The sequence below is a fragment of the Petaurus breviceps genome, unplaced genomic scaffold (assembly GCF_028583685.1).
Source record: "Petaurus breviceps papuanus isolate PSGF00001 unplaced genomic scaffold, PetGlider_PUasm1.0 90925, whole genome shotgun sequence".
Taxonomy (NCBI): domain Eukaryota; kingdom Metazoa; phylum Chordata; class Mammalia; order Diprotodontia; family Petauridae; genus Petaurus; species Petaurus breviceps.
Window position 1 is genome coordinate 8,822,877 of NW_027187380.1, and position 27,533 is coordinate 8,850,409.

A 27,533-nucleotide genomic window follows, 5' to 3' on the forward strand; every position below is an offset into this window, starting at 1 on the left:
GGGTGCTTGCCGCTACAGAGTGTTCTTAGAAAAAATACTGGAGTCATTTGCCCTTTCCTTCTCCAGCTCTTTTTACAGATGAGGAAATTGAGGCAAACAGGTTAAGTGACTTGCCCAAGGTCACACAACTAGTAAGCATCTGAGACCAGATTTGAATTCAGGAAGAGGAATCTTCCTGACTCCAGGACCAATGCTCTATCCACTGCTCCACTTGACTGCACCTATTACACCTTATTCCCCAACATGTACTCTTCAGTCTAGTAAAGTTGTCCTCCTGGCTGTTCCACAAACAAAATACTCCATCTCTAAGCTCTGGGTATTTGTCCCCATGTCTGGAATGCTCTCCCTCCTTATCTCTACCTGCTGGCTTTCTTTAAGTCCCAAATAAAATTTCAGCTTTTACAGAAAGTCTTTCCCAACCCCTCTTAATTCTAGTACCTTTCCTCTGTTAATTATTTCCTATTTTTCCCTTATATAACTTGCTTTGTACATATTTGTTTCCATGTTGCCTCCCCATTAGACTGTAAGCTCCTTGAGTGCAGAGATTTTCTTGCCTTTTTTATGTCTCCAGGGTTTAACATAGTGCCTAGTAAGTAGTAGGTCCTGAATAAATGTTTATTGATTCATTGATTAATCTATCCACATGTAAAGATAAATCAAGATAAAATAAATAACTTTGAAAACCTTATGATCAGATGAGGCATAAAACATTTAGGAAAAACTAAGTGGATGAAAAACATCTATGGCACAGATTGTGATGTATAGTTGGATAGACAACCTATTGTGCTTGACCAATATTATACAGTGTCCCAAAGGTCTTAATTCAATTTTAAGCTTTGATAACTTATATAGTATAATATGTATTTATACTGTGATAGCTATCTAATAATATATCCATATACATGCACATATATTTATATAGTCATATATGTAAATCTGTTTATATTCACAGATATGCATATATATGTGTATGTATATATCTACACTCATACATATGTATGTGTGGACCAGCAAGGTGGCATGGTAAATAGAATTCTGGGTCTGAAGTTAGGAATTCAAATCCAAATGTAATTAACTAGCTGTGTGACCCCAGACAAGTCATTTAACCTCTGTTTGCCTCAGTTTCCTCTTCTGTAAAATGGGGATAATAATAGCATTTATTTTCCAGGCTTGTTGTAAAGATCAAATGAGATGATAATTGCAAAGTGCTTTTTAGCATAGTGCCTGGAACATAATAAGTGCTTATATAAGTGCCATTGTTGTTGTTAATTACTATTAAATATCTGAGATAGTACTGATAGACAATAATCAATGGAATATGTGATACATTGACTTAAGGAAATTGTATAAAGCTCTTTATTTTTTTTGCTTTCAGGAGGGGGGAAGGTAGGGTACTTGGGGTTAAGTGACTTGCCCAAGGCCACACAGTTAGTTGTGTGTGTGTGTGTGTGTGTGTGTGTGTGTGTGTGAAGTGTCTGAGCTCAGATTTGAACTCAGGTCCTCCTGACTCCCGGGCCGGTGCTCTATTCACTGCTCCACCTAGCCGCCCTGTAAAGCTCTTTTAATAACACTAGGCTTCTAGATACAAAGGCCCATCATTTAAATACTAATATTGTACCATTATGGTTCTGAGACATAGAGCACTACAATCTCTGAAAAAATGAAAATGAGTATTACCCAAAGGACAATAGAGAGGCACATAGTTGGTGTGAACAAGGCATAACATGTAACAGTCAAGGAAGTTTGAAGATGAACATAAGTGAAGGATAGCATCAGAGAAATGAATGAATCAAAGAGAAGAAGGGCTGGTCAGGTGTTGAGATTAAGGTATCAAAGGGGAATATTCTGAGCTCTCTGTTCCTTTCCTTATGGTGTCAGGAGGAATCAAGGAAGACCCCTAGCAGATTAGGTAGACTTCCTATGGTAAAGATGGGAGTACATGAACAAGACTGGAATAGTATGGCTAGGTACGGATGGATTTTAATTTGCAATAGAAGGAACTGGGGCAGTGATGAATTTGCAAATCATTTTGCATCTGTGCATCCTATCATGCTGGTTCTGGCTTATCTTCCCACACAAAAGTCAGACTGATTATGTCAATGGGATTTTAAAATGATAATATAGTAATTGTTAAAACAGAGCAATGGGTGGGGAAGCAAAGCAACATGAATGGAGGAAGGGTGAGAGTGTCAGGAAGTGTGCCAGAGATTCACCCTGGTGACTTCCACCCACATCCAGGCTAATGCATGGGTAGTACCCAAAACAAGGCTGGTGTTTCTTTAAAGCTGACCACACTGGTGGAACACAAAAGGCAGTGTGTGGGAGAGTTCAGGAGCAAAAGGTCAGATGAGGCTCACAGGAGGGGTGCAGTGATATGCCAACAATGGTTTAGGGATCCTGAGTTTTCTCTGCTTTGTCTTTGTTATGTATATGCATATCCCTTGAGTCCCTGAGGCAAGTGATCAGAAGTATGTGCAATATAACATGTGTCTGTATGGTCCCCAGCTTTGTGATGGCTTACTCCAGAGCCTAAATATAGCATATACCAAATGGTGAGCTTGGTTAAGGTTAGGCATGTCTCAGATCTCAGATTCAGCCTAAGAGTTAAATATCTAATCTGATTAGTTGAGCTTCCTATTATGATTGGGCCCTGAATAGAAATGATCTAACAAATTGTTTCTTATTTTACAATGAAAAAAACAAAAACCAAACCCTACTTATACTTCATTTTGGATTCAGCTGTAACAAAAATGGAACCAAGTCCCTCACCACTGAATTTAACACATTCTTTATCCAGAATTTGAATAGCTCTCCTTTTCCTGGTTACCAGCTCTCCTCTCTGTTTGTTTTAAAAGGCAAACTTAAGCAGAAAAATCAAAAGACAAGGAAGGAGACTCTTGTCTTACAGTAGTGCTTATAGGACATGTTGAATGAATCATACACATGGCAATTGCCAGTAGCTTAAAATATCATTTGTTTTATTCATAATGTAATGAAATGTGTACTCATGAGTAGATTAGTTGCCTAGCTCACTTGCCTTTCTATAAATTGTGTCCAGTTGGCACAAATGTTTGGGGGTTACTATCTTTAAACAAAAAGAATTCAAAGTTCTCTCTTTTTTACTTTAATGAAGAGGTTCTGCCTTGGTTATAGAACCTAAGTAAATGAAAGCTGTTTACATTTCACAAGCATGTTTGCATTTCATATGTCTCAAATTTCATACCGAGAAGCAGGGGCTTATTAGGAATTTTTATTTGATAACATAGTTGATTAAGATAAAAGGCCTTAAAATAATTTGTCTAGAAAATGTACCATTACACACAAAAGCACAACAAATGAATGTTTCATTGTCTTCTCTATTATGGATACTTGTTGATCATTGGTGTTAATCCAGAATCTAGGTTACTCAATTCTTAGGACCTTTATTTCATGTGAACAGCTACATGGTTAAGGTCAGAAGAATCCACTTTTGGCTCCAGAGGCCTATAGGAAGAAGGACTAAAATACTTTCATTTCACGATCTACTAGAAGCATTGAAATCTATGTATCAAATCTCTCACTGAAGGGAGTGAAACTGGAATTCAGGATGAATTTAGGTTCTTTTATATGCCTGTTCTCTGTTCCATGTTATATGCTTTACATCTTTCTTTGTTTCCTACCGGTGACAGGAAGCACCATAATCTGATGCTAAGGATTTTTCCAAGTACAGAAAGGGATCATCACAGTTGGCATGAACTTCTACTCTTTATGTATCTACAATACTGATAAATTATAATTAAACATTCAATATGATAACCTTGAGAGTAGATTTTGAAAGAGCCTTATGAATCATCAAAGAAAGGTTAAATGATGTTCAACATAGTTTTATTATTTAAAAGATTTTAGAATTGTATTCCAATTCTATAAAAAATAGAATTGATATTTACTATTTATAGAAACTCTCAATTACCTGCTACTGAAAGCACTGTACTCTTTCACCATTCTAGATAAATGAAAGTTTAATGTACCTGATTTTTAGAGACTACAAAAGAGAAATTCCATGGGAGCAAACATTACAGGTATATTTCCTTTTTTTCCCCCAAGTTTAAAAAGCAAAAGTGTGAAGGGAATGTGCTCCCTCCTCTCCCCCAGTCAAAATCTCTCAAATGTATTACTGATATGTCATGGGGGTCTGGTACGTAACAATATCACTTTGCTCAGCTGCTGTAATCTCTCCATATGAAGGATTCTGAGGAGCTTGCTTCTAAGAGAATCATTATAACATGCCTTGGAGACACTGTGGAGCATGGAGACACATTCTGTGGTGGCTGATTCTGGTTGGCTATCCATGTCTTTGGGAGGAGTCTTTTTTTGATTGGATGCATAGCCAGAACTGATAGCATCTTCAAAAAGACCTGACTTAAATCTTTTCCCCTCTGTGCGTCATTCTATGACTCGTTCACGCACAAAGTCCAATGAGAGACTATGCTATAAGGGAAAAGGTCTTAAAGCATACTCACTTTCTGAAGCCTTATGGCCTCTTAGACACAGTTCTCTGTCCTTGACTTTTTTGTTCATTCTTTTATGTTCTAAGTGAAGGGAGTGGAATTGGAATTCAGGATGAGCAGTATAGAATTAATGTCCCCAAGAAGCAAGTTATGATTTTCAGCTGTGAACTTTAGGACCCCAGACTAGTAGAAGAACCCACTTGTGGCTGCCACATTGGAACAAGAATTTGGTAGGGTCAACGTTATGTAGAAACTGAGCTAAATTATGAGCTTAATCCCTTCCCAGAGACTGAGGTGGTATTGGGGAGATTATGCCCCCTAAGTTATTAGGGGGAAGTTTTGTACTTTGTTCTTGCCATCTTTTTGAAGGAAATATCACTTGGTAAAAGTCAATTGTTGTTAAGAGGTTCAGTGGAAATTGGGTGCTAGTCTTAGGCCCCTAGAAATGGGAGGAAGACAGCTGGCAGAGGTTTGAGCTGATGCCACAGAGAAGAGAAACACCCCAATTCCCCACCCGCACTCATGCCATGAGTTCTCTGAGTCCATGGCCCTGTTGTTGCTTCTTTCTCTGTTGTGTTGATTCTTTTTGCCTTAGATGAAGGAGTGCTGGATATGAGCTCAGGAGGCTGCAGTCTTATGAATTTTGAATGATTGGGGGATTGAGGTCTAGAAGCTGGAACCCTAAGGGGAGATGCAGCAGGCCCGGCCCAGAGAGAGTGAAGCTAGGGTGTATGTTCTACAGATCTTTTGACAATTTTGCAAATGTGCTTTTCTGTGTCATTCCCTGGGAACTGTTTTCCCACTGCCCTTGACTATATAATAAAACTATCAAGAAGGCAGCTGCTTCATACTAAATTTAGCAATTTTGTCTGTGCGTGGGGGGTATTATTGTAATTAGATGATATCTTTCAGAATGATTAAATAATTCTTGCAACAGACAGTGATCCTGTCTTGAGGGGACATTACTGAGAATAATGTTACATTTGGCTCTAACTCTGCTTTTAGTCTGCAGAAAGGAAAGATGGAGAGTTTTCCCTATGTGAGAGCATGAAAGATCCAGTATCCTTGCTACATTTCAATTGGAGGTTGAGTAACAACTTTGGGGGAATACTATAGAGGGCAGGGATTGGACTAGATGTCCTTGGAAGACCCTCCCAACTCTGGGACTCTGAGATTCCATGATTCTTGTATTCTCAGGCACTCAGACACTTATCTATTTCGGTCCTCACTTTATTTTCCCGGTTCATAGGCTTATGCCTTCTCTCTCATTAGGGACAAAACCAATGAGATAGCAGATGAGTCAGAAGCTTCCTCCTGTCCTAGCAACACACAGAGGTCAGACCTCTAAAGATTAAAATGACAATTATGCTGTTCACTGTGTTCCAGCATATGGGTCAGAGAAAAATATGGGAGGCTTGGGGATGAAAGAAAAGAAGAGAGGAGGAATGATGTGCAGAAGTGATCAGCAGTCAGTTATTTCCTCTTTTCTCTGTTGTATTCTTCAGCTGTGATTAGATTTGATATTGTAAGCCTTCTACTTGATTGTCCCTAAAGAAAGCACCCCCAGCTCTCAGAGTTAGGTTGACTTTTGCTCTATTTTGCGGGACACAAACCTTAACCAAGACCCCTGTTTTGTTTGTTTGTTTTAAATTGAAGTTGGCCACCTGGGATAATATTGGTGCAAACTGATGGCAGCCAGTTATCAGGGTGCTTTTGTGAGCTCTTTTCTACTTTGCTGCACTGGGCAATTACCAGACCCCTCATAATGCTTGCTGACAGCGGGAGTATTTTCATATCCCATCCATTTGGTGAAAAAAGATGGGAAAATTGATCTTTGCTCTGCAGTAAACTGAGAACTAGAATCTAAGTAATACTACTTTGGGAGATAAGTAACTGTAGTTATTACCATTGGGCAGCTAGGTGGCGCAGTGGATAGGGCATGAGACTTGGAATCAGGAAGGCCTCATCTTCATGAGTTCAAATTCAGCCCCAGACACTTACTAGCTGTGTGACCCTGTGCCAGTCATTTAATCATGTTTGCCATAGTTTCTAATCTGTAAAATGAGCTGGAGAAGAAAACTGCAAATCGCTCCAGTATCTCTGCCAAGAAAACCCCAAATGGGGTCACAAAAATCAGACAATAACAAAAGTTATTCCCATCTTCTGTGTCATCTTTTTATGAGTTCATGGGTTAATAAGAATCTGTCAATCTTGAGAAATGCCAGTAGAGATGGCAATGTAGAAAGTCATAGATGAGCTCAAGTCTCCTGAATATATTCTTGAAAAGAGATTAAAAAAGTACTAGGTCAAATGATGATCAAGATTTACAAACAAACGAATGGCAAGCTCTTCTGTCTAGCCCAGGACTACATGGAAAGGCAACTAGGAGACTGTAGGCATTGAGAAAGGGGTCTTGACAGAAAAGATAGCATGAGTGCAGGTAAACAGGGTGGAAGCCAGCAGTGTTCTGATCTGGGACACTCCAGGGGCACCTGAAGGCAGCAGCACTCTGACCCCGAATCCTCAAGGTGGTGGAGGGGGGCAGAAGCCTACAGTTCTTTGAGAAGGGACACTCCAGAGAGGCCTAAAGACCATAGCACTTGATGGGGATGTGTCAATGAAGGCTGAAGCCTGCCAGCCCTCTGAGTATAGACATACCCGGGGAGATGGAAGAAGCCCAAGAAATCAGAGACGACCAGAAATGGCCTCATGACTCCATCTGTGAATTTAGGAGAGGCAGAATCTACTGGCCCTGGAACACAAGCACAAGCTGAAAACTGAGACTGGAGGTGTGCAAAACAAAAGAAGACATTGAACAAAATGAGTAAAAGTTTTGAGAAAAGGAGATGCCTGTAAAGGGGTCCTCGGGCCATTGGAGTCCCATCCTCAGAAAATGTACAGCCTACTCTGACTTGTTGCCACCGTATATGGAAGAGATTGGGGAGCCTGCTTTCAAAAAGAAAGGCACAATGTTGTATACAGTAGATGGATCTTCTTCTCCAATTTAGAGAATGCAGACAATATTCTCACTGTTTCTGGTCTTCATGTTGGGGGGGGGGGGGGGGGAGGAGGTAGAAGATCTTTTCAACTGACTAAGAATGCAAAAGATACTAACTAGCCAAGGTGTTTTCTCTTTCCTGACTGGCTATGCCCAAGTGAGGAGATACCTTTCAGATGGGAAGAGAAATCTTGGGACTTTTATCACCCCACCCAGGCCCTACTGCCAAGAGTTTTGTGAGCCTGTGTTGTAGCTTCTTTCTCTCTTGTGTTTGATTCTTTTTGCCTTAGGTGAAGGAGTGCTGGAGATGAACTCATTAGGCTGCAATCTTGTGAATTTTGAATGGCTGGAAGATTGAGGTGCCAGAGGTCTTGGAACTGGAGGCTAATGATAGTTTAGGATCCATCAGCACAGTGGACAGGGTGTCTACCTAGCAGTGGATTGACCCCTACAGCCAAGAAGACAGACCCTACAATCAGTGGACTGACTCTGTTTATTGATCATGCCAAATGCATAAGTGAACTTGGTGGAGCAAATATTTTATGGAAATTGGTTTAAATTTGAACCCACTCGGCATCCAGGAGGCTCAGCGAGTTAAGAGCACCAGCCCCAATGTTGGGATGACCTGGGGATCAAATCCAGGCTCAGATACTTAGCACCACACCCAGAAATAATTGGCCGTGTAATCTTGAGCAAGTTACCTAACCCCATTTGCTTAAAAAAAAAATTTGAACCTACTCTCCTTAGTGACCAAAATGATATAGGGTAGATTCTACCCATAGGTGTTGAAAGGAAATGTTTTTTTTTACCTCTGTTTTTACTATATCTTTTCAGTAAATATTCCTTTGTAAAAGCTACTTAATGTCAATTAGTTAAATGACACTGAAGTGCTAATCACTGTGTATATAAAAGGGGACAATACACTGGAATGGGGGCTTGAACTGATAGCATTGGAGAAGAATCTCTCTTGAGTTCTCAGGGGTGCTCCTAGAACTTTTAGGTGGTGATGTAGCTAGCTGAGCTCTGGGGACCCAACCTATGAATTTGTATGGCCTGGGAGATTAAGAAGAAAGTAACTCCACAAGTTTAAGCAGAGCCTTGGGGGGAAAACAGCTTGGCCCCAAAGATGACAAGAGACAGTCAGCCAAGTCATTTTTAAGAACTGATTATGTACCAGGTACTGTGCTAAACAGTGGGAGACAAAACATAATAATAATGATATGTGTGTGTGGGTGGGTATGTAGGTATGTGTATGTGTAGATACATCCATATACATGCTCACACTGTAAATGGGAGGGAAGGGACTAGCAGTGGGAGAGGAGAGGAGAGAGATTTCAGCTGAGTCTCGGATGAACCAGGGAAGCCAAGAGGCAGAGGTCAGAAGGGAGAGCATTCAAGGCATAGGGGACAGCCAGGGCAAAGGAATGGAGTTTGGAGATTAAGTGTTGTATGTGAGAAACAGAAAGTAGACCAGGATAGTTGTATTTATTGTAAAGCATATAGAGCCTAGTAAAATATAAGAAAACTGAAAAGGTAGAAAGGGACCAAGTTTTGAAGGACTTTTAAAAATATATTTATTTTAGATTTATTCAATCGTGGCAGTAATAGGAGCCATTTCAGTTTATTGAGTAGGAAGGTAACATAGTCTGTCCTATACTTTAGGAAGATTACTTTGACAGCTGGTTGGAGAAGGTATTTGAGAGTGGAGAGACTTGAAGCAAGGAAACCAATCAGAAGGCTATTGCAATAGTTCAAGTGATGGGTGATGACTGCCTATATAAGGGTAATGACTGAGTGCAGGGAAGGGGCTGTATACTTGAGATGTTATGAAGATAAAAATGATGCGCAAGATATGACAATAAATAGGATATATGGGATGATTGTCAATGAGAAGTCAAGGACCACACTGAGGTTGCAAGTTTATGGCGGTGCCCTCAGTGGTAATAGGAAAGTTAGGAAAAGAGAAGGTTGGGGTGAGAGGGAAGATAATGAGGTGTGTTTTGGATTGTGAGTTAATTCAAAATGTCTTAAAAGCCATTTGGTGATATAGGACTGGAGGTCCGGAGAGAAATTAGGGCTAAAGAGAAAAATCAACTAATTGCATAGACATGATAGGTGAACCCCAGAGGGCTGATCGGGTTACAAAGACAGGGAGTGTATAGAGGGAGAAGAAAAAAGACCCTTGACGAATTCTCACAGTTAGGAGGCATGATTCAGATGATAAATCAGCAAAGGAGACTAAGAAGGAGCAATAATACAGGTAGGAGGACACCCATACATGCAAAAATATTCATAATGGTACTTTTTGTTGTAGTTAAGAAATGGAAACAAAGGGAGTATCCATCAATTGGAAAATGGCTGAACAAATTATGCCATATTAACGTAATGGCATATTATTATGCCATAAGAAATTATGAAAAGGATGAATTCAGAGGAACTTAGGAAGTTAGAATGTGAATTAATTCAGAGTGCAGTAAGCAGGACAATAATTTCTACAAGGAGTATAGGGTTGTAAAGGACAATACTTTGAAAGAATTAAGAACTCTGATTAATTTGGTGACTGAAACCACCACTCAAAAGACTAATGATGAATCATGCTTCTCTGTTTAGATCAGAGAGGTGATGATCTAGATGAGAAAAATAAAGTGAGAATATATTTTAGAAGAGGTCATTGTGTGTATGCATGTATGCATGTGTTTATTGATTCTGCTTATTTGTTGTAAGGGAGGGCTTTCATTTATTTTTGGCTGATGGAGAATTAATGGGGTTTAAGGATAGGGAAGCAGAAAATGGAGAGGTTGTGATGATGGTGCTAAAGAAAAAAAATTAAAATGAAGAAAAGAATATCAATGAAACATTTCAAATACATCGACAAAAGTTGAGTGAGGCAGACAAGCTGGACATTTTGGGAACTACATTATTAGCTTTATTCTATGTTTAAAATAAAACAATGTGCAAGTAACAGGAACTTGTGGTTTCCACTTACTCTGTTCTTTTTTTGATCCTGTTTGTTAATTATTTTTGTCAATATCTTAATTTTTAAAGGAAATTTTAAAGAATCTAGTCCATATTTCTGTGAAAGTTCAGGTAAGCATTCCTGTCCTGATAAAGCTTGCAACCATTCTGACAGGTTCTTTTAATTGTTTTGACAATGCTTGTCAGGTGAGTGATTTGACTCCCTGATGAGTGTTCTTTTCTATTTATCCACAGACCATTCATGACAAAAAGGAAGTCTTCATGTCGATGCAATTCACACGCTGGATATTTTGAAGGTATCCAAAATCACATTGAAAATACATCAAAGGTAAGGCTAGGTGGCACAGTGAATAGAGAGCACCATCCCTGGAGTCAGGAGAACCTGAGTTCAAATCCTACCTCAGACACTTAACACTTAAATCTGAGGTCAGAAGCTGTGTGATCTTGGGCAAGTCACTTAACCCCAATTGCCCTGGTTTCTCCCCTCCAGAAAAAAAAATACATCAAAACCAGCTAGCCCCAGGTGTAATTTCTTACATATATATGCATAAAAAAAAAAACAGTGGTGAGGATAAGACTTGGATTTCTTGAAAGATTGGGTGGTTTGAATTGTTCTGTAATAGAAAGGAGGAAAAAGGTGACTACTGCACATACAGGCTGACAGCAAGTTCAGAAGGGAATGATAATGAGTAATCCTTGAGCCACCAGGAAACCAGAATCTTCATGTACATGACAACAGTGGTCAGAATGTGCAGCACGCTTGATCTCTAGTGATCTTTCCTTTATGAAGGATCCAAGAGACAGTGAAATCCTTCTTTTCTCTTCACCTTCCCTTTTCTTCTGAAAGAATAGATCTTTACATCTTAAGCTCTTTGTTTCTTTTAAAGGGTTTATGTGCTGTTTTCAATAGTAGTAAGCAAAAATTTGGAACTAAGATTGATTTTAAGTGCTTTGCAATTACGTATGTCTCTAATTATAAATATGGTGTGAGAGGAGAGGAAATAGCAATGGCTAGTTATAATACACAGAATCAAAATAGATCAGGGGAATTCAATGCTGTCCTGGTGATCATATTCTGATTTAGAGTTTTCAAGCTGTTATGACTTTTTTAAAGCTCTCTAAAATAGAGAAATAGCAGAGAAAGAAGAAAAATGGAACCAAGAGCCATTGCCCCTAGACTAACACTATAAATTCATTATTTTTCTGTAGCCAGGTTGCCTTAAATATTTTAGATGTGCTCCAGCCTCAGATGCAAAGGTAAAAGGTGGGGTAGAGATAGGCAGAGAAGAGAGAAGGAGAAAGATAGCAAGGATCAACATATCTTCTGGTAAGTTCTCATTTTTTATCATTTGGCAGTTATTCACTTCCATGCTTAGGGAAGTGTTTCCTTAGGACTTGAGGAAGTACTGATAATTCAGATAGGATCTAATTCTAGAATTTGAGGAAGTCTTTAATAAGATAACCCGGACATATCATTAGTATTAACTAGGAATCAAGAGGATTCAGAAATCAAGAGGATGTCAGCGTAGTCTGAGTTTTAAACTTTCAAGTTCTTAGACAAATGAAGTTTTATGCCTAGGATAATTCTAAGTCCTCTTATGGGATTTTTCATCTGTATAAAATCATTGACTTTAGACCAAAAGTTCATAACCTTTTTGTGTCATGGACCCCTTTGACAATCCGATGAAATCTGTGGAACTTTCCTTAGAAGAATGTTTTTAAATACATAAAAGGAAATGCATAATATTACAAAGGAATCCAATTATATTAAATATGATTATCAAAATATTTTTAAAAAATAAATTCGTGAACCTCAGTTCAAGAACCCCTACCTTAGAGGAACCTTAGAATTAAAAAGAAAAAAAAAGCTGTTTCAGTAAATGTGGGATCTTCAGTATCCATACTAATAATAGCTAGCATTATATGTATAACCCATTTCAGATTACTTGCCATCTTGCAGAGCAGGGAGAAAGGGAGGGAAGAGATAAAAGGAGAAAAATTTGGAACAAAAAATGTTATAAAAATGAATGCTGAAAATTGTCTTCATGTGTAATTGGAAAAGTAGAATACTATTCAAAAAATAATAGCTAGCATTTATATATCACTTTAAGGATGGCAAAATACTTTAGAAATATTATCACATTTAATCTCACAAAAACCCTGGGAGGTAGGTGCTATCATCCCCCTTTTTACAGATGGGAAAACTGAGACAAATCAAGGTTAAGTGACTTGCCCAGGGTCACAGAACTAGCAAGTGTCTGATGCTGTATTCGAATTCAGATCTTTCTGATACCAAATCCAGTGTTCTATTCACCATTCTACCTACCTCTGCCTCCCTTTAAGTGAAACCTCATATATATATGATTCTAAAAGTAAAACTGAATTCTTGGCCAGGAACCATAAAACTCACAAAGTGAACTAAAAAGGTACAAATTGAGAAATGAAAGGAAGAAATTGACTATAGTCCCAAATTAATGCTCAATTTTCTACCCTCAGGGGGTAATTAAAACAGACTGAGACCCTAGAATAAGGAAATTTTCTCCAGCCAGTTTAAAAATGGAACCAGACTTGAGTACAAAAGTAAAGGGGAAGTCTCAAAACCTCGGGCCTCAGGAAAGAAATATTTTTCTTGTGTGAATGAGTTTGAGATAGAAAGCATCTGTCTTTAGAAATGCCTCTATGTGTGATGTACTCAGTGAGAATGGTAAGCAACTTTTAACTTAGCTGATGACAATTTTGGAAGGAGTGAATGTTTTGCTCTTCACTTCTTATCACTTTAGGAGGCAAAACATTTTCAAAATAATTTATTGACTAAAACAAGCTTTTAGTTTCACCCCTTTCTTCTGTCCATAGTAAATCGGGCATCTGGGGGGGAAATGTACTTTGTTGTTTAAACCTGTAAGGACAGAAATGGTACGTGGAGTGAAAAAAGAGTCTGAATATTGAGATGCTTCAGTTGTATTTTTAAAATGAAAGATAGGATGATAGGAAAAACAGAAGCAAACACTTATCAGCTTCTGCTGAAATGTGTATGAAAAGACTGAACAGTGGTGTTACATATCTGTAATCCCTAATACCAGGAGGCTGAGGCTTGAATAGTATTGAAGAAAAACAAACAATTTTTGTTGCTTGCATGAAAATTTTAAAACTTTGCAATGGACAAAAAACACAAAAGAAATCAATTGGGAGAAAAATCTTTACAGCCCACACATCTGAGAAGGGTCTACTATCCAAGATATATTGTGAATTGAGATGAATATATAAAGTTCAGAGCCATTCATTCCTGAACAGACAAGTAGTCAAAAGATATGAAAAGTTTTCAAAAGAAGAAACTAAAACTATCAGCCACCATATTAAAAATGTTCCCTATTACTCACATGAGAAATTCAAATTAAAACAACTTTGAAGTTTCATCTCACAGTGAATTTGCAAAGATGACAAAAGATGAAAAAATTCAGTGTTGGAAGGATAGTTTATCATATGAAGTATGAATGGGTCCAATAATTCTGGAAAATAATTCGGAACTACTCTATCAATGAGACCTTGTTCATACTCTCAGATCCATTGATAGAACTGCCTCTGACTAGGGGCGGCCAGGTGGCTCAGCGAGTAAGAGCACCGGCTCCAGTGTCCGGATGACCTGGGTTCAAATCCGGGCTCAGATACTCAGCACCACACCCAGAAATAACTGGCTGTGTAACCTTGAGCAAGTTACTTAACCCCTATTGCTTTAAAAAAAAAAAAAAAAGAACTGCCTCTGAGTGAAGGAGTTCAAACTCCCATACCCCAACATATTGAGCCAGTCCCAGAACATATTTACATTCTATCTGGTTGTCTATCTTGCCTTCCATAAGGCCACTGGATGGCTACAGAACTCCTCCCCTTGCCCCATCTACCTTTTGCTTGAAGAGTTACAATCAAATCAATGCTTCTAGAAAGCACATGCCAGTTGACTCCCTTACAGCTCCACTCACTATTCCTGTGACTTCTCAGACCGAAATATTCTTCTTTGGCCATCACTCTCCTATATGTTTTGTCCTCACTTGTTAGAACATAAAATCCTTGAGGTCAAGGATTATCTCACTTTTGTATTTGTATTCCCAGCACCTAGGCACACTATGTAGTATATAATATAATAAATAATATAAAATAAATGCTTTAAAATGATTTTTATTCATTCATATCTGCTATATACTCCAAAAAGGTCAATGACAGAAAGAAGGATCCTATATATGAGATGAAATATTCATAGTGGCTCTTCATGTGGTAGCAAAAAAAAACAACTGGAAATAAAATGGGCTCACGTGGACTGGGGAATGGCTAAAAAAAGTGTACTATAAGAAATGTAATTTGATATTAGTGTGCCATGAGAAATTATGAAGCTAAGGATCTCAGAGAAACTTGGAAAGACTTATTTGAAGTGATGTAGAACAAAATTAGCAGAACAAGGGAACAAAATATACCATGCCCACAATAATGTAAAAAAAAAATAAACTGAAAGAAATCAATATTTAAACCAATTAAATGACCAATCTTGACTCCAGAGGAACACCTTCCTCCCTCCATCACTCTATCTTAGATAGCTGATGTGCTAAGAGTACATGATGAAGCATTTACTACCAGACATGGCCATTGCATTTGTTTGTTTTTATTAAGCTTTACTTTCTTTTGCTAATGGAGAAGAGAAGGTTTATTGGGAAATAACAGTGATGTGCTTACCCACAAGTATCAATAAAATATCGAAATCAAAAGAAACTGTCCTTTTAGAGAAAATGAGAGAGAAGTCATGATAAACCAATCCAGAGTGAAGTGGATGAGAGCATAGCTTACAAAAAGAGCAAGTTCAGCTGTAAGTGACATTGGGTCCAAGACTGGAACAGGGAAACTGACCAGAGGATTGTCCTGTCTTTGAGGGAGGTGAGGTTGAGGGAACTGCCCTTGGGTGGAATGGCATGTTTCATTTCACGGTATAACATGTAAAATTACTAGGCAAGAAGAAAAGACTTAGAGGTATCAAATTGATAAGTCCTTTTTATAGGTTGTTGGTAATCTCTTACTGCCTTGAAAGGCATAGAAATACATATGAGTTTATACATTCAGATATTCAATGAATATTTATTTAGTTCCTTACAATTCAGGTTATAGGACTTACAGCAGGAAGAACCTTAGAGACTGTCTATCCCAGTTTCCTCATTTTACAAATGAGTGAACTGAGGCCCAGGGAAATTAATTTGCCTAAGGTCCTATATGCTCTACCCATGTGGTAGGCAGTTTGGAGGATTCACAGGAGTATAAAATACAGCCATGTAGAAGGATGATATATATACAAAATAACTTCAATAATCACTCAGCTCTTTCCAAAGTAACATATGATCTCTTAATTGGCAAATCTAATGGCATCTTTTCAATTTTCATCCTTCATCCACCCTTTCTTCCTAGATAATAATAGTAGCTAGCATTTCTACAGCACTTTAAGATTTACAAAGCACTTATGTTATTTCATTTGGTCCTGACAACAATCCAATGAGATAAATGCTATTATTTCCCCCATTGTACAGATGGCAAAATTGAAGCTGAATGAAATTAAGTGACTTGCCCTAGGACACATAGCTAGTAAGTGATTGAAGGAGAATGTGAAGTCAAATATTCCTGACTCCAGGTTCAGTTCTATCCTCTGTGTCACATAACTGAATATTTCTCTTCTTTTAGTTTTCATGACATTAATCTCTCCTGGTTCTTTTCCTACTGTCCCCTACCTGAGGCAAGGTAGGTGGTACAATGGATAGAGTGCTAGAACTGGAGTCAGAAAGTTTTGAATCCAAATCTGGCCATAAACAATTACTAGCTGTGTGACCTTAGGCATGTCACTGAACTTTTGTTTGCTTCAGTTTCCTTACCTGTAAAATAGGGCAGTATAATAGCACCTGCCTTGCAGAGTTGTTGTGAGAATCAAATGAAATACTATTTGTAAAAAGCACTTAGCACACTGGCTGGCACATAGTTTTTATTCAGTTGTTTTCAGTCACATCCAACCCTTCATGGCAGAGATACTAGAATGGGTTAGCCATTTCCTTTTTTAGCTTATTTTGTAGATGAGAAACTGAGGCAAACAGGGTGAAGTGACTAGTCCAGGGCCACATAGTGTCTCAGGACAGATTTTAACTCAGGAAGGTGAGTATTCCTTACTCCAAGCCCTGTACCTTATCCACTATGCCACCTAGGTGCCTTAGTATATAGCAGGCACACTACAAATGCTTGTTCCCTTCTCTTCTTTTCCCTTTCCTTGACCATTCCTGTCTGACCATTCCTATATCTCTCACATTATTATTAGTGGGCATTTCTCATATCCACTAACTGTGGATATAACCCTAAGTTTCCTTCTATTTTTTCTCTATAGTCTCATCTTAGTGATCTCATCAGCCCCCATGGATTCGATTATTTTCTCTATGCAGGTAACTCTTTGATCTAAAATCTCAGCTCTAGTCTCTCTCCTGAGTTCCTCCACTAGGCATTGCCTATTTGACATTCCTACCTGAATGTAAGAGCAGCAAGTAAGTGGTGCAATGGATACAGTGCCAGACTTGGAGTCAGAAAGACTCTTCCTCCTGAATTCAAACCCTGCCTTAGACACTTACTAGCTACCTGACCCTAGGCAAATCATTTAACCCTATTTTCCTCATCTGAAAAATGAGCTGGAGAAGGAGATGGTAAACCACTCCACTATCTTTGCCAAGAAAACCAAATAGGGTCACAAAGAGTCAGACATGATTGAACAACAACCACCTATATATACCAAAGACATCTCAAATTCAACAAATCCAATACAGGATTTATCAGCTGTCTTCAGAAACCATCCCTTCTCCCTTTTTTACTATTGAGGATACTACCATCCTTCCCTTAACCCAAGAGTTATATAGTATCTGTGTCACACTGTCTCCCCTCACCAGTCCTCTCAACTGCCAAATCTTGCTCCTTCTATCTTAACATCTCTTGCTTGTGTCCTTTTTTGCTTTTCCAGTGTTCTTACAAATCACTCACCTCTACACGCTCTGGTCGTTCACTGTTGTTCCACATACACAATGCTCCATCTCTTAGCTCTATACCCTTGTATTGGTTCTCTGTTTGGAACACACTCTTCACCTTTGCCTCTCTGAACAATTCATTTCCTTCAACACTCAGCTCAAGTGCCATTTTCTACATGACGTTTTTCATGATTCCCTAGTTTTTAGTGTCACTCTTCTCTACCCCAAACTAACCTGGGTTCATTTTGTGTATATTATATCAACTTATTGTCAATATCAACATATTGTTGTCTCCCTCATTCGAATGCAATCCCTTTGAGGGCAGGCACTATTCCACTATTCTTTGTATCCTCAGTACTTAGTATAGTGCCTGTCCTATAGAGATAATTAATAAATGTTTGATAAAATTATAGGCAGTTTATAATAAGGAGAGGCAGCTAAGTGACTAATGGGATAAGAGTGTAGAGCCTGGAGTCAGGAAGAATAGATTTTAAGACTGGTCTCAGATATTTACTAGTTGTATGACCCTTGGCAAGTCATTTAACTTCTTTTTGTCTTAATCTACTGGAGAAGGAAATGGTAAATCACCCCACTATCTTTGCCACGAAAAAAAAAACCCATAGTCCATGGGGTCATGAAGAGTTGAACATGACTGAACAACAACAAAGCAGCAGGAATGCAGAATACTGAATTAATTCTTTGGTGGCAGGTAGGTGGCTCAATGAATAGAACACTGGGCTTGGAGTCAGGAAGACCTGAGGTCAAATTCTGCTTCAGATACTTACTAGCTGTGTGACCCTGGGCAAGTCACTTAACCTCCATTTGCCTTAATCCACTGAAGAAGGAAATGGCAAATCACTCCAGTGTCTTTACCAAGAACACCTCATGTGCAGCATTGATGTGCTATGGTCCACAGGGTCATGAAGAGTTGTTCATGAATGAACAACTGAACAAGAAGAACAATATATAATAAGGACTGAAGTAAAGAATTCTCCATACTGAGATTAAGAGCCTAAAAACCACATCTGTTATCAAATACTTGATCTTCTCTAGTTGAAAAAAAAAAGGACAATAAAGATCAACACCTGTTTACAACATATAATCATTTGCAATTCTTATGGAGGAAGATGGTGAATTCTGTCAAGTAATAGAGAAAAGTAATGCAGTGAGTCAGAAGAAGGCTTGGTGTAAGATCCAATTATGCCAAATTATCTGAAGAGCCCTGAATAGGTAATAATAATAATGGCATTTATATATTGCTTTAAGGTTTGTTAAGTGCTTTATAAATATATCCCTTTACCTTCACAACAATTCTGGGAGATAAATATTATTATCTCCATTTTACAGATGAGGAAACTGAGGCAGACAGAGGTTAAATAACTTGCTGAGGGTCACACATCTAGTGTCTGAGGCTGGATTTGAACTCATATCTATTGCACCACCTAGCTGCCTCCTTCAAAGAAAAACCTCAAAGAAAGAAAACATATTGTAATGGGATAGATCTTACAATGTTTCTAATAACAAATTCTAGCAGTGGTTACAGGGCAGGAGATGTTTACTCAACTAAGGAGAACTAGATACTCCTTTTCTCTGGCTCCCAAGCTCTTGAGGTTGGCACCATTCTTTTCCAAAATTCTCCTTTCAGATAACTAAAGGGGTGTGACCTTCCTCTAGGTTACCACACTCACTCTCACCCTCTAGGAAGTTAAGATTCTCTTAAACCTTGGGTGGAAGAGACTAGTGTAGAAAGTGGAGATACCAGACAGAGGCCACTATTTACCAAACTTCCTCCCATCAGAAAACTGTTAGTTCATCCTAAACTGAATATAGTACTGATTCACTTTTCTTCTCTGCTTTTGGAGAACTATAATAACATGTATCAATATGGTGCAGCTAGGTGGCACAGTGAATAGAGCACCAGCCCTGAAGTCAGGAGGACCCAAGTTCAAATGTGACCTCAGGCACTTAACACAAAAACTAGCTGTGTGACCTTGGGCAAGTCACTTAACCTCAACTGCCCTCCAAAAAGCAAATAATAATAATAATATGTATCAATAAAATCTCTTTTGTTTGGCATGAGCACCTGGCAATTCTAGGGATTAGACAGAATCTATTTTTCTCTCTTCCTTTGCATACCTGGCCAACTATAGCCTCCCTCTCATCAGCATTTAATCCCCCAAGGATATGCAAATGAAGACATCTTAGAGAAACTAGTTTCTTTTGAAAACACTTGACAGATATGGAGAGTGAAAAAAAAAACTATTAATGCAATGAAGACTAGGAAGATGCTAAGAGTGTGAGATCTTAAGCAATTTAAGGGAAACGGAAGTAGGAATGACATAAATTATGTTCTTGACAATAGAAATAGCTAGAGAGTTCTCCATCTATTCCATGTGGCTTTTGTACAGTTCATCTATAGTCTTTTCTTGGTGTTTTGCTCCATGTTGGGGTGGTAGGTTTTGTTCTCAATATGACTGGTCTCATCTTCCATTATCTGGTGGTGGAAATTGTCCTAATGAAAATAAACACAAGAAGGGCAACTAGAACAGACCCAGTATATACACTACAAATCCATGCTAGGAGTGATAAAAGTTTGAAGACATTAAAGGATGTTGTCTGAAGACATTTGAAAGGGGTGAAAGTCTTTAATGATTAGAAAGGTAGTATTACTATTCAAGATGGGGATCAAGAAGACAGCAACCAGTTCTGATCCATATGCTTACTTTTTCTTCTATATAACATCTTTATGGGAAGGACCTACACTGGTTTTGTATAGACATTCTTGATAAAAATTTGAGAATAACAACTATTATTACTATTTAAATAGTATCTTAAGGTTTGCAAACTGTTGTATATATGTTATCTCATAAGGAACAGGCAGACTTTTGTAAATTATTTTTCAGAGCAGGCCACAGCTACAGTCACACAATTGAATGAAAGGCAATAGAAAACACAAGTTCCCACTGTTTTTATTGCTTGTTTTCAATAAAAAAGCATTTGATTTTGCAAATCAAAACACTTCCTCAAAAGTTCTCCAGCAAAGTGCCTCCCAAATGTTAAGATTCAATAAGATTCCTTGAAAGATTCAACAACAAAGATACATTTGTTAGACAATCCTCTGAAAATCAGTATCAAAAGAGATACAAAAGAAGGCAAATGTATGCTCTGTAAAGGTGAACACAATTGCCATAGTGGATATCCAAATGGAAGGGGGATTCTCTGTAAATAGTTTGTGGATGACATTACATTAAATCCCAGAATCCTACAAAGTCTACTCAATGAGTTCCAAAACCACTTGAAAGGTTTAAGACTAAGAATCTATACTGGGAAAACCAAGTGAAAAATGTTCATTGACCAAACTGTAACATGAAGTTTATTGGACAGGCCTTCAAGTTAATCTGTCAATGAATATATAGGCTTCAGTTGCCATGACTTCCATTCACTAGGGGAAAAAAAAAAAACCTCTGATGGATGTGGCTGGAATGAACTAAAGCTGCTGGCTATTATTATTCTCTGAGATAAATAAAAGGACAGTGAGGATTTACTTCTCCTTTCCCCTTTTCCAGGGCCCACAGCTATCAGACATTTTTTGTATGATTTCTCTATTTCTCTAAGATGTCTCTAATTCCTGATTTTAATCTCATATAAACTATGACTGGTCATTAGTACTCTGTGTTAATATTTGTTAATTATTTGCATGTTATGGGATTTCAATGAAGGAAGCCAGTGACTAGCTTGGCATACCCAGAGATAAACAAGGCAAAGATGAATCCCTCTCACTAAATATTAGTTTTGAAAAACATATTAAATATATATATATATATTCTAACTAGAGTCTGAGCCAAACGAGAGAGAATCTTATGGTTTTTATTTTATTAAATATTCTTCTAAGCACTTAAATATCAGAGAGATATAAACCATATGACTCAGGACCCTTTGCCCCCAAGTTAGGAGATCAATCATAAACACAACATAGGTGGCACAGAGTGGCAGGCATCTCAACAAGACTTTTATGCTTTGGAGTGATAGGCAGAATAGAAGCATAAAACAAAGGAAGGTCACACCTTCTGGGTCAACTAATGGAAGGAAAAAAGGTATGATCTGGGATGAGTATCCATAGTCTGATGGTGGCTAAAATCCCAAAAGTTAGAGGGAAAGATGAGGGGGAGAGGGGAAGGAAGGGAGAGAGAGAGAGAAAATATACTTTGGACTTGTTTCTCTTAAGCAAACCTTGCCAGATAGTGCCACCTGCTGGTTGCAAGTGGAAAGCTCATCCATGGAGATTTAAAAACAATTGTTTCCTCTGCCTTGGAGATTTGGTACCATTTTGATACTTTCTTTTTTTTCCCTTTTTTTTTTTTGAAAGAAGAATCTGTTGTGTTATTGTTGCACACAATTAAAATACTTTTAATACAAAATTTTTTTGTTTTTCTGAATTTTGATTTTTAAAATATTTTGTTAACTCATGTTTCAATTTTCTTTTTACAATTTAAGTTTAAACTTTAAATTTAAGTTTAAAACTGAATCTAATCAAATACTGACTACTTTTGAGGAAGATTATTGGATACTGAATTTCTTTTTTTTTTAAATCTTGTATTTTCTGGATCTCCCCCCCCCCCATCTAATTTTTATTTATAATCTGCTTTGAAACCAGTTAGAGACCACTTGTTCAAGGATTCAGAGAGATAGTCATTTGAAGGAGGTAGCAATTTTAAAAAGGGTGGACCCTCATAGCAAAAAGAAGTGCTACTTATGGGCTTAAGAAAAGATCAGACTTGAAAGTCAGATCTGACTAGCAGCTGAGTGACCAATTCTGCATGGAGCTCTATATGTTCCCTCTGAAGAGAGAAAGGACTCCTAGCAACAGGGCTTGTGAGTTACCCTTTGCCACAGAGTTCCCTTTGTGTGTATCCCACTTCTATTGTACTATAAGTTTGAACCCACTCTTCCCATGGGTCTTATGCATTTTTGTGGGAGAGTATACCCTAGGCTTTAGGTGTTGGGGGAGGAAGATTTTGCATCAACTAGTCTTATACCATGTTAATAAAGTTAAATAAGTAAGTCTACTGGCTGATCATTCATAAAAAGCACATTTGTAGAGCTCAGAAACTATAGTGTTGGAAGTATAGCTGTACAGGATTGCCCTTAGAAACTTGAGAATATCTCTGTGGACCCTTAAGCTTCAGTTCAAATACTAAATACATGAGAGCAGTTGCTATATCAGCAAGACTTGCTCAAGAACAGGTAGTCCAAGACTAACCTTATTTTCGTTTTTGACACAATAACTAGAATGGTAGGTTAGAAGAATGACTGATTTGGTGAATACCTGAATTTCAGTGAACTATTTGATAGTCTTTTATCTTATTCTTGTGGAGAAAGTAGAGCACGTGGACTAGAAAATTGTGAATTTAGGTGGATTCGGAACCAGTAGAATGACTGGGTCCAAAAGAATAATTACTTACAGCTCTATATCAAATTAGCAGGAAGTCACTAATGGAATAACTCAAGGATCTATTCTTGGGTTTGTACTGTTCAACATTTTTTTAACCAATTACTTGATCAAATGATAATAATTGTAAAGTGCCTGCACAGTGCCTAGCCCACAGTAAGTGCTATGTAAATAGCTAGCTATTTATATAGCTTATTATTAATAATATTAAAGGTAAAGATGTACTTATCAAATTTGCACAACACAAAAGTATAGAGCTAATATGCTGTGCTAACACAGAATCCACAGAGTTAAGTTTAGCTTAGAATGAGGGCTAAATTTAATAGGAAAAAATATCAATTCCCACACTCAATTTTTTTAAAATTACTTCATACAGTTTGGAAGACATGACAAGATCAATCGATCAATATTTATTCATTAAGCACTTACTGTGTGGCAGGTATTGTATTTAGTGCTAGGGATATAAAAAGAGGAAAAAGACAGTTCCTGCCCTCAAGAAGTTTACAATATAATAGGCAAGACAACAAACAAACAAATAAATATATACAAAGCTATGTATAGGATAAATAGTAAATAATTAGCAGAGGGAAGGTACTAGAATTAAAAGGGTTAGGGAAAGGTTTCCTGTAAAAGATGAATTTTGAGTTGAGACTTAAAGGAAGCTACAGAAGTCAGTAGGCAAAGTTAAGGAGGGAGAGCATTCCAGGCATGGGGACAGCCAAAGAAAATGCCCAGAGAATAACAGGTTTTGTTAAAATGACCTGGGGCTTTTAGTAGATATACATTCTTTATGAGTTCAAGGTGGGATTCATCTCGCAGTCCTCAAACTGAACTCCATCTTGGGCTACATTGTCCAGAATGAGGAAGTTTACATTTGAAGTACTGTGTTTGGTTCTGGGCATTACCTTCTAAGAAGGATATTGACAAACTTGACAGCATTTGAAGGAAGATGGCTTGTTTGGGTAAAGGGATTGGAGACCATATTATATGATGATTACTTATAGTAAATGGGAACATTTACCTTGGAGAAGAAAATACTAAGGGAGACATGGGTGAATTTTGAAGGACTGTCACATGAAAAAAAGAATTAGCTTTGTTCTGCTTGGCAGAGGGCAAAATAAGAAGCAATATGTCAAAAATGCAAAAGCAGATTTATGTTATCAATGCAAAGAAAAGACTTCCTAACCATTACAGCTATCTAAGATGGAATAAGCTGCCTCAGAGGGCAGATTTCACCTCATTGGAGATTTTCATATGGAGGCTGGCTGAGAACACTTGTTGAAAGGATTTTTGTTCAGGTATAGATTGGATTTGATGGATTCTAAGGTCTCTTCCAACTCTGAGATTCTGTGATTCTTTGTTCTCATGAGCATCCATTTAGGTCTCAGCTGTAATGATTCAGAGACTGTTTCAAGGATTTAGAGTTTCCTGGACAGGCAACATCTTATTAAGGTTTTTGTTCTACAACTTGGCAAAAAACATCTTTCAAATCAGGTACCAGTAGTTGCCTTTCTTTATCTCATACAAATGGAAGAGACTTCTGAGATGATCTAGTCCCCTTCCCTTATTTTACAGAAGCAAAAAGACCTCTCCAACATCACATAACAAATTAGTGGCAATCCAAGTCTTCTGACTCCCCATCCAGTGACTGTCCCACTACTTAGATGGATAATACAATATAGGTAGGATTTAGAGTTAGAAGTGACCTTCGAACCAACTCCCTTGTTTTAATGATGTCAAAACTGAGGCCCAGAGAAATTGAATGATTTGCCAGAAACCCCACAGGTTCCACATAGAAAAGTTAGGATTTGAACCTAGGCTCTCTGCTTCTAAATCCAGTACTTTCTTTACTCATCCCACAGCCTGATATATACTATCCTTACTTTTTTTTCCCTCACTGAGAATAGCCGTTAGACTTCCAAATATTTCCAGAAGCACCTAGATCCCAATAAGTTGTGAGTGGAAAAGAATAGAAAGGCACAAAGCCTGGCACCCATCTGGCACACTAGTCTCACTCCTGCTTGTTGTTCCCAATACACCTTCCCTCTCCCAACCCACACAAATCTTGGGACATACTTGGTCCTCTTCTTCACCAAATAGAACTCTTAACTCCCTTCAAAGTTCAATTCAAGTGCATCTCCTTCAAAAAGTCTTTCTTAATTCCTCTAGTTCAGAAGTTCTAAGTCTTCTTTGTGTCATGGACCCCTTTGGCAATCTGTGAGGCCTATGGACCCCTTCTCAGAATAAGGTTTTTAAATGCATAAAGTAAAACACATAGGATTACAAAGAAGACGAATTACATTGAAATAAAGATGCAATTGAGTGTTTTGGGCTTGAGATCGGTTTTTGGGGGTTTTTTTCATGTACCTCTTGAAATCTTTCCACCAGATTAAGAACCACTGACTTTGTTGTTAGTTCCCTCCCCCCATCCCCCACCTTATCTCTATAACTACATTCTACCCAGGGTTGGCTACACAAGACAAGAGACTCAAGCATAGGCCATCCTACCATTCACCACAACTGTGATGTTCAATGCTATAAATGGTGCTCTCCTTAAAGGGGAGAAGCTTCTCATCCAAACTACATGTATATATTCTGTACCTACCTATCTGTGAATATGGTTATCACTCCAGTAGAATTTGAGTCCCTTAAAGTCAGGCACTTGTCTCATTTTTATATTTTGTCCCTAGGGGCTAGCACAGTGTTTGGCACATGGCAGGCCCTAAATAAATGCTCATTGGTTGATTGATTGTTCATTTGATCCAGGGAAGTTCCTCCCTCCCTTTCCTCCTTAGAAGAGCACTTTTTCATAAGCAGCTTGCTTTTTTGTCATCTGCAAAGGAACCATTATCTTTGGAGCTCTCAGAATATGACAGAGTGCTGATTTAATGGAATTTCAAGTGAAATGTATTCTTTCAGAAACATAGGCAGGCAGGGTTAAATAAGGGATTGGGTAGGGAGGGAGGTCCCTGATCTAAGCAAACATTTACTCACACTGTCCTGGAAGTGTTTAATTCAAGGATTCCTTTTCTCTCTGGGTCAGATAGATTCCCTTCTAAACCCTGACCCAGACCTCCAGACAGGGAAATAAAATTACCCAAAGTATTTGATATATTGATATATCCTGCACTGCTATGCCCCATACTCCATCACACATAACACACACACACACACACACACACAAACGCACTTTTTTTTTTCTTTTTCTGGGTGTCACAGGAAAAAAAGATTTATGCCTCATTGTTTGAAAGGATGCTACTTCCTCTAAAATTTTTACAGGTTGTTTTTGGCAAAGATTTTCTCACAGTCTCAAAAAGTGCCTAATGAATCTTTTCTATATTAGGTTTGTACATTTATGGCACAACTCCCAAACCTTACCAAAATATTTTCTGTGCCATTTCCCCCTTCCCCAGTCATCTCTGGTTCTCCAACACCCTGAGACTGAACACACACTGAAAAAGAAAGAAATTACACCTAGAATCTGCCAAGGTACTTTTCAACCATCATATAGTTTGACCACTTCCTTGGATTGGAGTCTTTAATTCACATGAAGGAGATTGTAAATAAAAATTTCAATTTCTGCTATTTTTTTTAGCCTTGTCTTTAGGGAATTACATGTCCAGTCATTTCTTGAGGTTGTATATTTCTGTGTCTCTAGAGAATCTGCTCTAGGCTTAGTGGAACCACTACAGCTCTGAAGCAAGGGAAGGAATTTTACAGAAATTCTGCTACAGTGATACATTCACCGTCAGCCCAGAGCATAAAATAGCAGCTGGAAGGCCATTTGGAAAAGGGGGGAGGGGAAACCATCACATTTGGATAAAAACATTAGCTGCAAAGCAAAGAACAGGAGCCTGGATTGGCAAACTTGAGGACGCTTGAAATTGTCCCAAACTCACTTCTTAGTGTTGGCTTCTCAAAGCCCTCAATTTCAGGGTTGGGAGTGCTGAAAAGAGTCAGCTCATGGCTCTGGGCTGCATCAGTGAACACAAAGATTCCTGGAGGTATGCCAGTCACTCCTGTTTCCCTTTGTTTCAGAAGCACCAAGAGAGACAGAAAGACTATCTATTCCTCCTACAACTGGGCTGACAACCAAAATACAGACTTGTGACCTGAAGCCTCTGCTAACTTCGGATGACTCATTTCTCCACCAGGGGAAGGCTACAGGTCAAGGTATGCCATGGTCACCCAAAGGTGTCAATGAACGACATAGGCCTGACTTAGGATACTGAAAAATGAAATGGATGAATATAAAAGAGAAGCAGAAAAGCAAGAAAATAAACAAAATAATTATGAGAATCAACCTCTCTTAGTATCTCCCCCCCTCCCTTTTTCTCCCTCTTTGTCCCTCCCTCTCCCTCCCTTGCCTGTACAAATGGGATATCACTGGAACTCATAATAATAAAAGCTAACACTTATCTGGTGATTTAAGGTCTACCAAGTGCTTTCCATATATCAACCCACTTGATGAGAGTCATTATGGTTTAATGGATTGGGCCCTTAACCTATATTCAGGAAGACTTAGGTTCAAATACTACCTTGGACACTTTCTAGCTGCAGGATCTTAGGCAAGCTGGCTAACCTCTCTGTGCCTTAGTTAA

The 27,533-nt window shown here is 38.3% G+C and overlaps 1 long non-coding RNA gene across 1 annotated transcript in view; it reads left to right on the forward strand.

The window, feature by feature from the left end:
• The window catches only part of LOC138152253 (uncharacterized), a 45,642-nt gene extending 18,381 nt beyond the window's left edge, over positions 1 to 27,261 (forward strand). Inside the window, exons 2-3 of the long non-coding RNA XR_011166069.1 lie at positions 10,696 to 10,789; positions 26,971 to 27,261. This is a non-coding gene — a long non-coding RNA (uncharacterized lncRNA). The remainder of the gene's footprint in view (positions 1 to 10,695; positions 10,790 to 26,970) is intronic.
• The last annotated feature ends 272 nt before the right edge of the window (positions 27,262 to 27,533 follow it).